The sequence below is a fragment of the Marmota monax genome, unplaced genomic scaffold (genome assembly GCF_021218885.2).
Source record: "Marmota monax isolate L192 unplaced genomic scaffold, Marmota_monax_Labrador192_F-V1.1 WCK01_AAM20220418_F8-fsc00042, whole genome shotgun sequence".
Lineage (NCBI taxonomy): Eukaryota > Metazoa > Chordata > Mammalia > Rodentia > Sciuridae > Marmota > Marmota monax.
Genome location: NW_026693008.1, coordinates 680470 through 695368, shown reverse-complemented (window position 1 = coordinate 695368; position 14899 = coordinate 680470). Strand labels below are relative to the sequence as shown.

Genomic DNA, 14899 nt, shown 5'->3' with positions numbered 1-14899 from the left:
GAGTTTTGATTGTTCTTAAATTTTATATGAATTGAACTGCATTTTGTTAGTTGGCTTCTTTTTCTCATATCTGTAAGGTTTACCTATGTTGTTGCTGGTAGTGGTTTTTGTTTGTTTGTTTGTTTTTCTTTCTTTTTATTTTCTTTTTGGTTGGTGGTGTAGGTCCTTTAAAAATGCATCATTATTGCTGTGTTCTCCATTGCATCAGAGATACCAAAGTTCATCTGTTCCACCATTATTGGGTATTTGGGAAGCTTCCAGTTGGAGGTGCTTGGTCATGCCCAGGATACTCCATTCCAAAATATGTCACTTGGCATTTGAGAAAGCTGCAGAAGCAAGAAAGTCTCTGTGCTCTTTGTTGCCTTTGAAGCAGTCCGCAGAGTCTAGCCAGCCTTCCCCTGAAGGTCATAGACCTTCTTCCCCAGAAATTCCCGGCATTCCCTTCTATCCCAACAGAAAGGAATGAAGATGAGGAGGTGCCTAAGTCCTCCTGCCCCCCAGTTTTTCACCATTAAATCCTACTCTGTTCTTCCCTCACTATACTTCTGCCTGCCCCCTCCATAAAAAATATAGCTTCTGTAATCCCAGCAACTCAAGAGGCTGAGGCAGGAGGATTTCAAGTTTGAGACCAGCCTGGGAAATTTAGTGAGACTCTGCTTCAAAATAAAAATACAAAAAAGGGCTGGGGACTTGGCTCAGTGGTACAGTACCTGGATTAATCCCCTTGTGCTACCCCACCACACACACATTTATTTATTATGTATTTATTTTTTCCTGTTTGGATCTTCATTTCTGTTACAGTTTGAAGGTGACGTGGCCCCCCAAAGCTCACGTGTGAGACAGTGCAAGAAGGTCCAGAGGAGACTGACTGGGCTGTGAGAGCCTTAACCCAACCAGTGAATGAACCCCTGATGGGATTAACTGGGTGGTGGCTGGAGGCAGGTGGGTGTGGCTGGAGGAGGGGGCATTGGGGGCGTGGCTTTGGGGTCTATTTGTCTCTGGAGAGTGGAGTCTCTCTCTGCTTCCTGGTCACCATGTGAGCTGCTTCCCTCCACCACACTCTTCCTCCATGATGTCCTGCCTCCCCTCGAGCCCCGAGGAATGGAGCCTGCTGTCTATGGACTGGGACCTCTGAAACCCTGAGCCCCCAGATAAACTTTTCCTCCTCTACAGTTGTTCTGGTCAGATCTTTAAGTCACAGCAGTGAAAGAGCTGACTGAAACAATTTCTAAAAGTTCCCAGGTCACATAAAACTTAAGAAGGAAAATTCGCATGTTTTTCTCTTGTTAATCTGTCTTTTGTTACAGGAGCCTGAGCATGAACCTAGACTTGACATGGAAAAGATATTACTGTGTCTCTTTGTGCCTGTCATGAACATTTTAGGGCAAGAGATTTGGTGCACTTGTGTAGGCATTTCTCTTGGGTCACGCTGTGGTTGTTCTTGTCTGGGAATCTGTGAACTTGGCCCTGATCAAAATTGTTGCTTCAGTGATGTATCCTTGTTAGAACTCTTATGTGTGGATGTCACTCAGTGAGAAAGCACTTGCCTAGCAAGTGTGAGGCCCTGGGTTTGATCCCCAGTATAGCAAAAAAAAAAAAAAAAAAAATCAATGATTCAGCACAAAAATTAAAAGTTATGATACCCCCAATTTTGCAGATATAGAAGCAAAATAGCAGGGTGCAAATGAGGTTATTAAAACAATTTTTTTATCATAGGAGAAATAGCATTGATGCTTCTGTCTTGAAAACAGATGCCCTCAAGGAGATGAAGCTTCCCGTTAAGCTCTCATTCACGCTGTGTCTCCAGTACATGCAAAAAATGTCCCCCCACACATCACCCAGCAACTGCAGGCGGAGAAGTGGTCCACTTCTTTAAAATAGATGAAAGACTTTGCAGAGCAGCGAGAAGTTGACATATCTCACTTGTGGGGGTGCAGGATTGTCATCAAGGCCCTGCGTCATGGTGAAATTGGCAGTATTTTTGTTCTTCCTTTTAGGCAGATAAATAACAATGCATTCAGGAACAGCAATGGCTTAGAGATGGTGACATATGGTAATTAGGAGAATATTAAAGCTATAATTTATTAGTGCTAGTGTTGTACTCAGCAATTTACAAACATTCTCCCATTTAATTTAATCTTCACAGCAGCTTTATATGATAGGGAAGATTTTGGGCCAGGGAGAAATTAGGTACTTGGAGCAAAGCTACGTTGTAGCGATGGAGTCAGCCTCCTTCTGAATGATTACTGCCCAGGGCTGGGAGGTCTGAGAGTGTCCAGCTGTGCCAGTGGAAGATGAGTTCAGTCCAGGTGAGGAGGGCAGAAAGGTCCTATTGGCATTGTGTCAGGGTAGTGTTCTCTCCTCCAGTTTTACCAGTCATAAAGCCACTTCCGGTCCCAGTTCTCACCCTGTGTTAACTGCATGGGTTGATATAGTTTAATAGTGTTCTTATAATCTCCCTGTTGCGATATTATCCCCCGTCGTGTCTGTTTTCAACACAACGGCTAGAGTGAATATTTTTTTTTTAATTTTTTATTGTTGGTTGTTCAAAACATTACATAGTTCTTGATATATCATATTTCACACTTTGATTCAAGTGGGTTATGAACTCCCTTTTTTACCCCGTATACAGATTGCAGAATCACATCAGTTACACATCCATTGATTTACATGTTGCCATACTAGCGTCTGTTGTATTCTGCTGCCTTTCCTATCCTCTGCTATACCCCCTCCCCTCCCCTCCCCTCCCATCTTCTCTCTCTACCCCCTCTACTGTCATTCATTTCTCCCCCTTGTATTATTTTTCCCTTTCCCCTCACTTCCTCTTGTATGTAATTTTGTATAACCCTGAGGGTCTCTTCCATTTCCATGCAAATTCCCTTCTCTCTCCCTTTCCCTCCCACCTCTCATCCCTGTTTAATGTTAATCTTCTTCTCATGCTCTTCGTCCCTACTCTGTTCTTAGTTACTCTCCTTATATCAAAGAAGACATTTGGCATTTGTTTTTTAGGGATTGGCTAGCTCCACTTAGCATAATCTGCTCTAATGCCATCCATTTCCCTGCAAATTCTATGATTTTGTCATTTTTTAATGCAGAGTAATACTCCATTGTGTATAAATGCCACATTTTTTTTTATCCATTCGTCCATTGAAGGGCATCTAGGTTGGTTCCACAGTCTTGCTATTGTGAATTGTGCTGCTATGAACATCAATGTAGCAGTGTCCCTGTAGCATGCTCTTTTTAGGTCTTTAGGGAATAGACCGAGACTAGCTCAGCGGTTCCTTCGACAGAAAACTTACAATAGAGTGAATATTTAAAACCTGAAGCAGCCAGGAGCAGTGGCACTGGCCCGTAATCCCAGCACCTCGGAGGCTGAGGCTGGAGGATCAAGAGTTCAGAGCCAGCCTCAGCCATTTAGCAAGGCCCTAAGCAACTCAGTGAGAACCTGTCTCTAATAAAATATTTTTTAAAAAAGGGCTGGGGATGTGGCTCAGTAGTTGAGCACCCCTGGGTTCAACCCACAGTACTAAAAAAAAAAAAAATACGGCCTAAAGTAGAAAAAAATAAACAAAATCTAAAGCAGAATATGTCACTTATCAGGACTGGGGTGTAGCTCAGTGGTAGAGCCCTTACCTAGAATGTAGGAAGTCCTGGGATTGATCCCTAGCACTGTATAAACAAATAAATAAGCAAGCAAATAAATAAGAAATCCTTCCAAGGATTTCAAATATTTATTTCAAATAAATAAGAAATCCTCACTTGGCATGAAAACTGAAGTCTTCACAGCCCCCTATAAGGCCTTGGGCCTGGTGGCCTGATGCCACCCTCTGACTTCTTCTCTAATCACCCCCCTCCCGTAGTTCCAGCCATAGCAGCCTTTCTCAGTGTGGGTCCCCCACCTGGAACAGACGTGGAGACAAGGATTTGAGTGTCAATCACTTTTTTTGGAAAGTGAAGGGAATGCCCTTAGGAAATTGAACCGGAGGTAGGAAAGGGAACTCTCCTAATACAGGGTGTGTCGCCAAAGCCACGGTGGGCAACAGATATTAATTCCCACTGGAAAGTTCTGGAAGCTAGGTCATGCAAGAACTTAGCCTGCCTGAGGGGCAGGGGTCTTGGATCTCTATCCAGCAACTCCTGTCTGTCCCTGGCCTGTGTCACCTCCTGCCACTGCTAGGAAGCTGTGTGTGGGGACAGGACAGGGGTCAGTGCCAGAGAGAGCCCTCAAGCAAAATGAGGGCTGATGCAGGCCATCTGATGTTAGCCAGGTGCTGAAATGGCTAGGCCCGAGGTGTGTGGGCGGGACCTGAGGAAGTCCCTCACAGGCCCCTGACGTTGCTGTCCCTCTACCTGGAACACTCCCCACTGAGATACGCAGACACTGGTCCTTGAGATATGTGCACACATGACTCCTGAGGCGGAGGGAGGGTCTTTCCTGATCCCTTCTCTAAATCGTCCCCAACTCCTAACACATGCGTATATCTTACTTATTGTCTGTCTTCTCCAAGTAAATAGAGGCACAAGGAGGGCAGAAATTTTGATCTGCTATAATGGTTGCATTATCCTCAATGCCTAGCACCATGTCTGGCACATAATAGAAGTTCAATAAATATGGAATAGACATTTGAAAGGTTCTTGTTTTTTGTGTTTTTCAGTACTGGAAATTGAACCCTGAACTACATCCCCAGGCATTTCCATTTTTAATTTTGAGTCAGGGTCTCTCTAAGTTGCCCAGGCTGACATCAAACTTGTAATTCCCCTTCCTCAGCCTTGGAGTGGCTGGGATCACAGGTGTGTGTGTCATCACACCCGGCATGAAAGATCAGATTTTCAAAATCTCTGTTTTGGCCTGGTTCGGTCGTGAATGCCTATAATCTCAGCAGCTCGTCGGGAGGCTGAAGCGTGAGGATCATGAGTTCAAAGCCAGCCTCTGCAACTTAGCAAGGGCCTAAGCAACTCAGTGAGACCCTGTCCCTAAATAAAATACAAAATAGGGCTGGGGATGGGGCTCAGTGGTAGAGTGCCCCTGAGTTCAATCCCCTGTGCCAATAAATAAATAAATAAATCTCTCTTTTGTCCCATTGTTTATCTATAGTCACCTATGGGGAAGAAGAATATGATTAATTGCCATCTTCACAGTTTATATATTTTTGTTGGTTTTTTGGGGGGGATGGGAGGATCTTGCTATGTTGCCCAGGATCATCTCTCTTTCTTTCTTAATCTTAATTATTAATTTTTAGATGTACATGACACCCAGGCTCATCTCTAACTGGTGGGCTCAAGAGATCTTCCCCCCTAAGCCCTCCGGATTTGGGACTACACTGCGCACACACCAGCAGGCCTGGCAGATTGGCATCTTCCAACTTCAATGCACACTTGTTTATATTTGGGGCCTGGTTGTGAGTTCCTTTAAATGCACCCCTGCCCATTCCACAAATAACGAGTATCTTGTCTCGTGCCAGGCACTGTTCAAAGAACTAAAAAGTGACAGTATATCAGCCAGGAATGACTTTTGGCACAAAGTGACAGAAATGCTGAAAGCATGGTTTAAACCAAGTCAGGTTCTCATTTCCCCATGTAATTAGAAGTCTAGACAGAGGCCAACCAGGGCCCCCACAGTGGCTCCACAGGGGCCATCGGGGACCACGTCTGCCTTTCCCTTCTCCTCGGGGTCTCAAGCTTGCTGCTCCAGCAACCAGCAGCCTCTGCATTCCAGGCAGAGAGGAGAGATGGCAAAGGGAAACGTGTGTTCCAGAGGATTCCTCACCTGGGAAGAGCATTCCTAGAAAGCTCCTCGCTCATCTTGTGCAGCATTTATTAGTTTGCATTTTTTTTTTGTACCAGGGATTGAGCCCCATCCCCAGCCCTTTTCATATTTTATTTAGAGACAGGGTTTCACTGAGTTGCTTAGGGCCTCGCTAAGTGGCTGAGGCTGGCCTTGAACTTGTGATCCTCCTGCCTCAGCCTCCTGAGCTGCTGGGATTACAGGTGTGTACACTGTGCCCAGCAAGAACCATGAAAGCTGTCACCATAGTGCAGAAAAAAATAAAAAACAAGACATCAAACACCTCTTCACTTACCTGTACATGCCACTTGCAAAACACACCAAATAGCCACCAATGTTGTGCAGAGAGACTACATAAGAGGTGGAGTTCAGAGGTGACCCAGGTTCTGTCTCATACCTAGAAGTCAGGGAAGCAGCTTTCAGAGGTGACCTTGGCGCTGACTTCTAAGTGATGGTACAGAGGCAGCCTTTCCAAGATCAACCACGATTTTACTGATCTTTTGTTGGTCATCATTTAATCCAGGACAGGAAGGCAGTCTCACCTTGTCTGCCTCGTTCTACACAATCCAGCCTTCCAGATAGGGTGTCCATCATTCTTAGTTTTCCTGAACATTCTTTCAGTGCTGTCATGGGACCATTTTTTTCCTTCCTCCTCTTTTTCTCTTCTCTTTTCTCCCTCAGCAAAAATAATAATAATAATAATAATAATAATAATAATAATAATAATAATCAAAGTTCTCATTGAAGTTATTCCTTGACCACAATGGTCAAAGATCATGGGACTCGGGGTGGCGAGGAGGGCTGGTTTGCTGTTTGTTAAGCAGGGCAGAACACAATGCCAGGAAGACGCATCTCGGGGAAATAAACCAGATGTGGAAGATCCATAAGAGAATGGGCAATTTGGGGAAATCCTGCTTAACCCATAAGACAGTCTGGCGAATGTCGATTTTATTGAAGGAGATGCATCGTGTGAGCTCAAAGATTTGGAATCTTGATGCTTCTCTGCAGCACTGGGAGAAACTCTATCCCTGTGTTACGGTCTCATTTCAATACAGCCTTAGAAAGGGGTTTTCAAGCTTCATGTATTGTAAGTCAGTTGTTACTGAGAAATGTGTGTGTGTGTGTGTGTGTGTGTGTGTGTGTGTGAGAGAGAGAGAGAGAGAGAGAGAGAGAGAGAGAGAGAGAGAGACTCTGAGTGTTGAACCAGCCTCATATATGTTAAGCAAGTTTTCTATCATTGAACCACATCCCCAGCCCTGAAATGTGCTTTTTATTTATTTATTTTTAAGACACTGTAGATTGAACCCAGGGGCATTTGACCACTGAGCCCCATCCCCAGCTCTATTTTGTGTTTTATTTAGAGACAGGATCTCCTTGAGTTGCTTAGGGCCTCACTAAGTTGCTGAGGCTGGCTTTGAACTCACTATCCTCCTGCCTCAGCCTCCCGAGCTGCTGGGATTACAGACTTGTACCACTGAGCCCAGTTGAAATGTGATTTTTTTACATCTGGAAATTTTACTGATCACAGTAGGGATTATGAGGGCTGGGGATGTAGCCTGGTGGTACAGAGCTGGCTTAGCAAGGGAGAGGCCCTGGGTTCAATTCCCAGTACCCTCCCCCCCACACACACAAAATAGAAAAGAAAAAATGGATTACAATGTGACTGTATTTTTTCTCGAAACTGTCAGCATATGGTCTCTTGCTATCTGTTGTTTTCTCCCAGTATTTTATGAGGTAGGTAGTTGTCCTTTATCCAAGGTGTGCCACACATAGAAACACCTTTGTGCAAGTAGGGAACTACAATTTCTAAAATATCTAGCTAGATGAAAATCAGCAGATGCGTTCAAGTCCACTTTCAAGAGAATCGACGGAGGAGGGTGGGGAAATGTCAGGGAACACTGTGGCTATCTGCCACCTTACCTTACATTTACCAGTGACTTTTTATGCTTCATAGAGAAATGGTGAACATGCTTCCTGTCCCATTTAATTTTGGAATCTGAATGCGGTCATACTGTGTTTTCTCCTTTGCTTTAAAGATTAAGGACTCTTTATGGGATGGCTACTGAGGATTGAACCCAGAGGTGCACTACCACTTAGCCACATCCCAGCCCTGTTCTTTTTTCTTTCTTTATCAAAGATTGAACCCAAGGGCACTTAACCACTGAGCCACATCCCTTTTTTTATGTTTTATGTAGAGACAGGGTCTCGTGAAATTGCTTAGGGCCTTGCTAAATTGCTGGCTCCTGCTGCAGCCTCCCAAGCCACTGAGATTATAGGTGTTGCACCACCATGCCTGGCTTCATTTTTTATCTTGAGACAGGGTCTTGCTAAGTTGCTGAGGCTGGCCTCAAACTTGAGATCCTCCTGCCTCAGCCTCCTGAGTTGCTGGGATTACAGGTGTGCACCTGGGTAAGAATAAGTACTTTTTCGTCCCCAATTTCACCAAGATGGTGAGGTGATTCAGTACTTTTGTAAACTGCTACACCCAGATGACTTATTAGCGTTATGTACCGTTTTTCATTATTTATCTGGATATATTAGTGCTGTGTAAATGCAGCCTAAGTGGAAAGGGTTTTCGGCCATGCTGGGAGTGGAGCCCAGAGCCTTCCTCACACCTGCTAGGCAAGTGCTCTACCACTGAGTTACACCCCACCTACCCACAGCTTTTCTTTTTAGTTGTAAGAAATCTGTATGATAACTGGGCATGGTGATGTTTGCCTGTAGCCTCAGCTTCTTAGGAGGCTGAGGCAGGAGGATCACCTCAGCCCAGGAGTTTGAGACCAGCCTGGGCAATGTAGTGGAAACCTGTCTCAAAAACACAAACAAAAAACCTGTTTCCTGAGCTGGGTTTTGGCTCAGTGGTACAGTGCTTTCTAGGCACATGTGAAGCACTGGGTTCAATCCTTAGCACCACATAAAAATAGATAAATAAAATAAAGGCACTGTGTCAAAATAAAATATAAGGCACTGTGTCAATCTACAACAAATATTTAAAAAACAAAATTGTTTTCTGCCAGGCACTGTGGAGCACGCCTGTAATCCCAGCAGCTGGGGAGGCTGAGGCAGGAGGATCAGAAGTTCAAAGCCAGCCTCAGCAAAAGTGAGGGCCAAACAACTCAGCGAGACCCTGTCTCTAAATAAAATACAGAATAGGGCTGGGGATGGGGCTCAGTGATTGAGGGCCCCTGAGTTCAACACCTGGTTCAAAAAAAAAAAAACCTGTTTTGTTTTGGGGTGTGTGTGGGGTTACTGGACATCAATCTCAGGGCCTCACATATGTGAGGCACATGCTCCATTACTGAGCTATGTCTCCAACTCTTTTTAAAACTTTGAGACAGGATCTTGCTAAGCTGGCCTTGACTTGGGATCCTTCTGCCTCAGCCTCCCCATAGCTAGAATTGAGGGGTGGGATCACACTAGGAAAATCTATGTTATAATAGAGTCAAACATGGCAATATCTTTAGGAAGCATGACTCTTTCCTTTCCCCTCCCCTTTGATAATGATTTTCTCTGTTTAAAGAATCCCTCCTCTTTATCCTATTGATCATAAACCCCCATATTCTTAATTTTTGAATTCCGTGCCTTGTTCATGCACTAAATCTACTTATGGAATAAACTTTGAAGAAAAAAAGATTTTGATAGCCAGAAACGTTTTAAAAATGCTACTTGAATGGTTTAAATATTCTATTGTATTAACATGAAGGAATTTATTTGCAATGATTAGCAACCATATTCTTAAAATATCTAATGAGAAAATGGTGTTATCATGTTGAGTTAAGTTAAGGAGGCCAGGGAGAGCGGTCACTGGAGCATTTCAGTTTTGTAAGATGCATTTGGAAAACTGGAACATGATATATCCCAGTATGATGTACTGCATGGTGGAAATGTAATTTTTACTTTCTTATTTTGTATTTTCCTTCATGGTTATTTTTACACGGATTGCTTTTACATGGATCTTTTTTTGTTACAATGAATACATAAAGACAATTTTTTTGGGGGGGAGGGCACCTGGGGATTGAACCCAGGGGCATTCAACCACTCAGCCCCGCCCCCTTTCTTTTTCCTTTTTGTATTTAATTTAGAGTCTGGCTGCGCTTGTTCTATATGATGGGAACGAAGACCTTCAGAGCATGAGAACAGGGAAGAGACCATACATTGCTCAACGAGAACTCCAGCCTAGCACCGAGGCACATGCCTGTCATCCCAGCGACCCCTGCGGCTGAGGCAGGAGGATCGCAAGTTCAAGATCATCCTGCGCAATTTAGTGTCTCAAAATAAGAAATAAAAATAAAAAGGTCTGGAGATGTAGTTCTGTGTTAGAGCAATTGCCAAGCAGGTGTAAGGCCCTTGGTTCCATCCCCAATACTGCAAAAAATAAATAGATAAAGGAAAGAAAGAAAGAAAACAATATTATAATCTAGAGTTGGGTGCAGTGATGCACACCTGTAATCCCAACAGCTCAGGAGGCTGAGGCAGGAGGATCTGAGTTCAAAGCCAGCCTCAGCAACTTAGCAAGGTCCTAAGCAACTCATGGAGACCCTGTCTCTAAATCAAGAATAAAAAGGGCTGGGGATGTGGCTCAGTGGTTAAGTGCCCCAGGGTTCAATCCCTGGTATCCAAATACACACACACACACACACGCACACACCACACACGCACACACCACACACGCACACACCACACACGCACACACAAACACACACACACTCCAATGATCATAGCATTGGAAGGAAAGAAGAGCTAGAACGTTAAAAATATTACCATTTATGCTGAAATTGCAGCCTTCCCTATTTAAAGGTCTACTTAGTGGACTTCCTTCTAATTGGAAAACAAAACAGGGATTCCTAGCTAGGCCCTTCTCTTTATCTCTTTCTGTTGAAACACAGATATCCTGTTGTGATAACCTTTGACACTTCATTACATCGCCACAGTAAATAACAACTGCCCCTATTTTGTCATGCTACCCCTGGTTAAACAGTGCCATTCATCACTGAACATAAAAGTTGACATTTTTGTGAATAGAAGGAAATGTCATTTGAATTCCTTTGCTGTGTTCCCTAAATTTATTCAAGGGTTCTGAATGGTTTAAATGGCTAAGAAAACTATGGGATGGTTGGTTTGTCAGAGAGAACTGCCCCCCACCAAAAAGAGGATCCAGCCCGTCTGGGGCCAGCGGCAAAATGTTAAGACTTACAGAACTTCACAGGAAACATGAACCCGAGTCACCAGGACAGCCACAAGGCCAAAATAGATCACATAGGAAATAGTTGTTTGCAATTATTAATTATTCTCATTGAAATATCACCAATTTAGTTATTCTGTAGTAGATATCTAACTAATGTGAAAGATATCCGCAAGCTTTCTTATTGCTTAGAATTGCTTAAGTAGTTTTTTGTTTACTATTAAAAAAGGACACTTGAGGCTGGGGCTGGGGCTCAGTGGTAGCACACTTACCTGGCATGTGTAAGGTACTGGGTTCGATTCTCAGCACCACATGTAAACAAATAAATAAAGGTCTATCAACAACTTTATATATATATATATATATATATATATATATATACACACACATATATATATATATGACTTATTGAAACAATGTTGAAAGACAAAAATGAATTCAAATCACAAAAAATCATTATGTACATAACTATGAATAAATTCTTGGAAATTTTTTTTTACTATTATGTTGTTATATTGAACTGATTAAAAATTTTGCACCTTTTTATTTTTGGTATTTGTCATTCTTAGTGTTTCTTAAATTAGGAAAAGACTGGCTTTATGTAATTCAAATTTTACTGAATTTTGTTTTTCTATGACCAACTTTTATTTTTTATTAACTTACATGTTAATAAATGTTTCTAATCTTTGTTTCAGTTCGATTTTTAGTTTCTTTCTAATCTTTTCCTTTTTTAAAAAAAATTTTTTTTAGTTGTAGGTGGACACCATACCTTTATTTATTTATTTTATGGGGTGCTGAGACTTGAACCCAGTCCCTCCCACATGCCAAGCAGGCGCTCTGCCACTGAGCTATAGTCGCAGCCCTCTCATCTTTTCAAGACTGTTTTTTTGTTGTTGTTGTTTGTTTGTTTTTGGTACCGAGGATTGAACCCACTGAGCCATATACCCACCCTTTTATGAAAAAATATTTTATTTTGAGACAGGTCTCCCTGAGTTGCTTAGGGCCTTGCTAAGTTGCTAAGGCTGGCTTTGAACTTGCGGTCCTCCTGCCTCAGCCTCCCGAGCTTTGGAATTATAAGTGTGTGTCATGCCTGGCTCGAGACTCCGTTTTAATAAAATATGAACTAGTCTGTGACCAGTGACCTTGGTCCTACTTGGATCTGAATTCTGACATTCAGAATGAGCTTGGAAGTGGATTCATTTGCAGAGGTTCTAGGAAGCAGAGCAGCGATACCTTGACTTTGGCTTCACGAAACTCTGAGCAGAACACCATGCGGTGCCCAGACTTCTGACTACAGAAACTGGTCCTGGAGGAATCTCTCAGTGATCTCAGAGGTGACACATTGGCATCTGGAGAACATGAGCTGAAATTTTCTGTGAATTTTCAGAACCCAAAGGTTGAAGTTCAAGTTATACTTGCTAAGAAATCAAGTACTGAAAAAAGGCATCAGCCTACCCGATCTTCCTGGTAAAGAGCACACTTAAGCTAAGCAATTACAGGACTGCGTTCGTTGGTCTTTTTCTTGGATGCTATCTGTGACCTCTTAGGAGTCAGTGGAGACTAAGTGCTATGGCTCTGTGACCCGAACAAAGCATATGGAGATGCAGTCACTGGGGTGTCTGTAGTCACTGATGTGGTCTTTAGGGCAAGGGACTTGATGTAGCACAGACTGAATAAAGAAAGTGAAATAGAACTTTGGATAGGTGTGGGACATCATAAAATGTAGAGTAAGAGTAAAGAAAAGAAACAATGACTGAAAATTTCCAGTGTTTGACAATCATTACATCAGTATGTTTAAGAAGCCCAACTGCGTCCACAAAGAAAACCTGCAGTTATATTTTATTTCAGCTGTCCAGGTGGCACACACCTGTAATCCCAGTGGCTCAGGAGTCTGAGGCAGGAGGATCACAAGTTCAAGGGCAGCCTCAGCAATTTAGTGAGCCTCTAAACAAATCAGCAAGACCCTGTCTCTAAATAAAATACAAAAAGTGTTGGAGATGTTGCTCAGTGGTTAAGGACCCTTGGGTTCCAACCCTGGTACCAAAAATAAATAAAATTCAGTTGAGGTAAGAAAAGCATGATGAAACAGCTCATATGATCAATATGGGCTAGGTAATGGCAAAAGTCATGACTCAGATTTGGGAAGGGAGAGAAGTTTGGAGATGAAAACACAGCCCTATACTCTTGTTGATCGCACGATCACTCTGTATGGTTGAAACTTAGTCACCAATGTGATAGTATTAAAAGCTGGGACACTTAGAGGTGACTAGGAGCCATGGGGGCACTGCCCTCATAGATGGGATTAGTGGCCTCACAAGAGATGTGCAAGGAAACTTTCACCCCTTTTGCCCTTCCCTGTCATCAGCCACACGAGGACACAGGACATGTCCTTTCTTCTCTCTTGTGCCAGGTGAGGATCCCATCTATAGAACAGGCTGTTGCCAGACACTGAATCTACTGGCACCATGATCTTGGACTTCTCAGCTCACTGTGAGACAGAAATTTCTCTAGTTTCTAAATTACCCAGTCAGTGGTATTTTGTTACAGTATCAGGATCATACGAAGATAACTCATAGAGTCATTGTCAGAAGCAAATAAAATGATTGGTTGATCTGTGTCGGGCTGGGGGTGGCTCACTGGTAGAGTACATGCCTGAATTGAGGGAGTAGAATATGTCTAACTTAACTTTTTATCTCTCAGTTCCTAATTTAGTCCCTAGCACCTAGGACTAACTAAGAGCTCATTTTCTTTTTTGTGTGTCTTGCTAGTTAGTACGGTCACATGAACATTTTCTATGACATTGTTAAATCAAGAGTAGTACGTCTGATGAATGGATAAAGAAAATGTGGTATCTATACACAATGGAATGTTACTCAGTCATAAAGAAGAATGGAATTATGGCATTTGCAGGTAAATGGATGGAACTGGAGACTATGATGCTAAGTGAAATAAGCCAATCCCCGCCAAACCATAGGCCAAATGTTCTCTCTGATCTGTGGATGCTAACTCATAATAAACAGGGGGAGGAGGGATAGAGAATAGATGTTCATTGGATGAGACAAAAGGGAATGAAGGGAAGGGAGGGGGATGGGAATAGGAAAGACAGCGGAGTGAATGGGACAGAACTTTCCTATGTTCATAGGTGAACACATGACCAGGGAAACTCCACATCATGTCCAACCACAAGAATGGGAAGTTGTACTCCACGTAGGTACAGGATGTCAAAATACACTCTACTGCCATGTGTAACTAAAAACAACCAATAATCTTTTTTTAAAAAAGAATTATACAGGAGATCTTCTGTCTACTCACATATACACTCACCCCTAAAATAAATTAAAATATTTCCTCATGTAGTTGCAAAAGGAAAGAGACATTGTCTCTGTTCCTGACCTCAATGATGCATCTTCTGCTAAAAGACAGATATCAAAGTAAATGGTCAAGACAAAAAAAAAAAAAAGAGCAATACATCTGAACACATGAAAGACATACAAGCATCTACATTCTTTAATTTCTCCCTATGATGACCAAAAACTATATTTACTAAATATAGCAATATTTTAAAAAATATATTTGCTTAAGATAAATGAAGATAGGTATGATAATTTGAGTGTGAACAATGTATGCTTTTGAAGCATAGAGATATATAATGAAGAGAAAGAACACCCACTAAAAATCCCACTTCTGCTCCCCAAGTGACCACCCTCCAGAACAACCACTGTTTTTGCAGGGGAAGGTCCTGGGGATGGAGTTTGCATGTTAAACTCATGCTTTACCCCTGAGCTCCACCCGCAGCCTCCATTTATTTATTTTTTATTTTTTTGTGGGTGTTGGTGATTAACTCCAGGGCCTCATATGCTAAGCACATGCTGAGCAACCACCCTTGATAAATTTCTAGAGTTGTTTTTTGTTTGTTTTGTTTTTTTCTCTAT

At 42.6% G+C, this 14899-nt stretch overlaps 1 long non-coding RNA gene across 1 annotated transcript in view; it reads left to right on the top strand.

Moving 5' to 3' along the window:
- Positions 1 to 11289, top strand: part of LOC124098205 (uncharacterized) — a 68145-nt gene extending 56856 nt beyond the window's left edge. The window contains exons 3-4 of the long non-coding RNA XR_006853499.2: positions 802 to 942; positions 9868 to 11289. This is a non-coding gene — a long non-coding RNA (uncharacterized LOC124098205). The remainder of the gene's footprint in view (positions 1 to 801; positions 943 to 9867) is intronic.
- The last annotated feature ends 3610 nt before the right edge of the window (positions 11290 to 14899 follow it).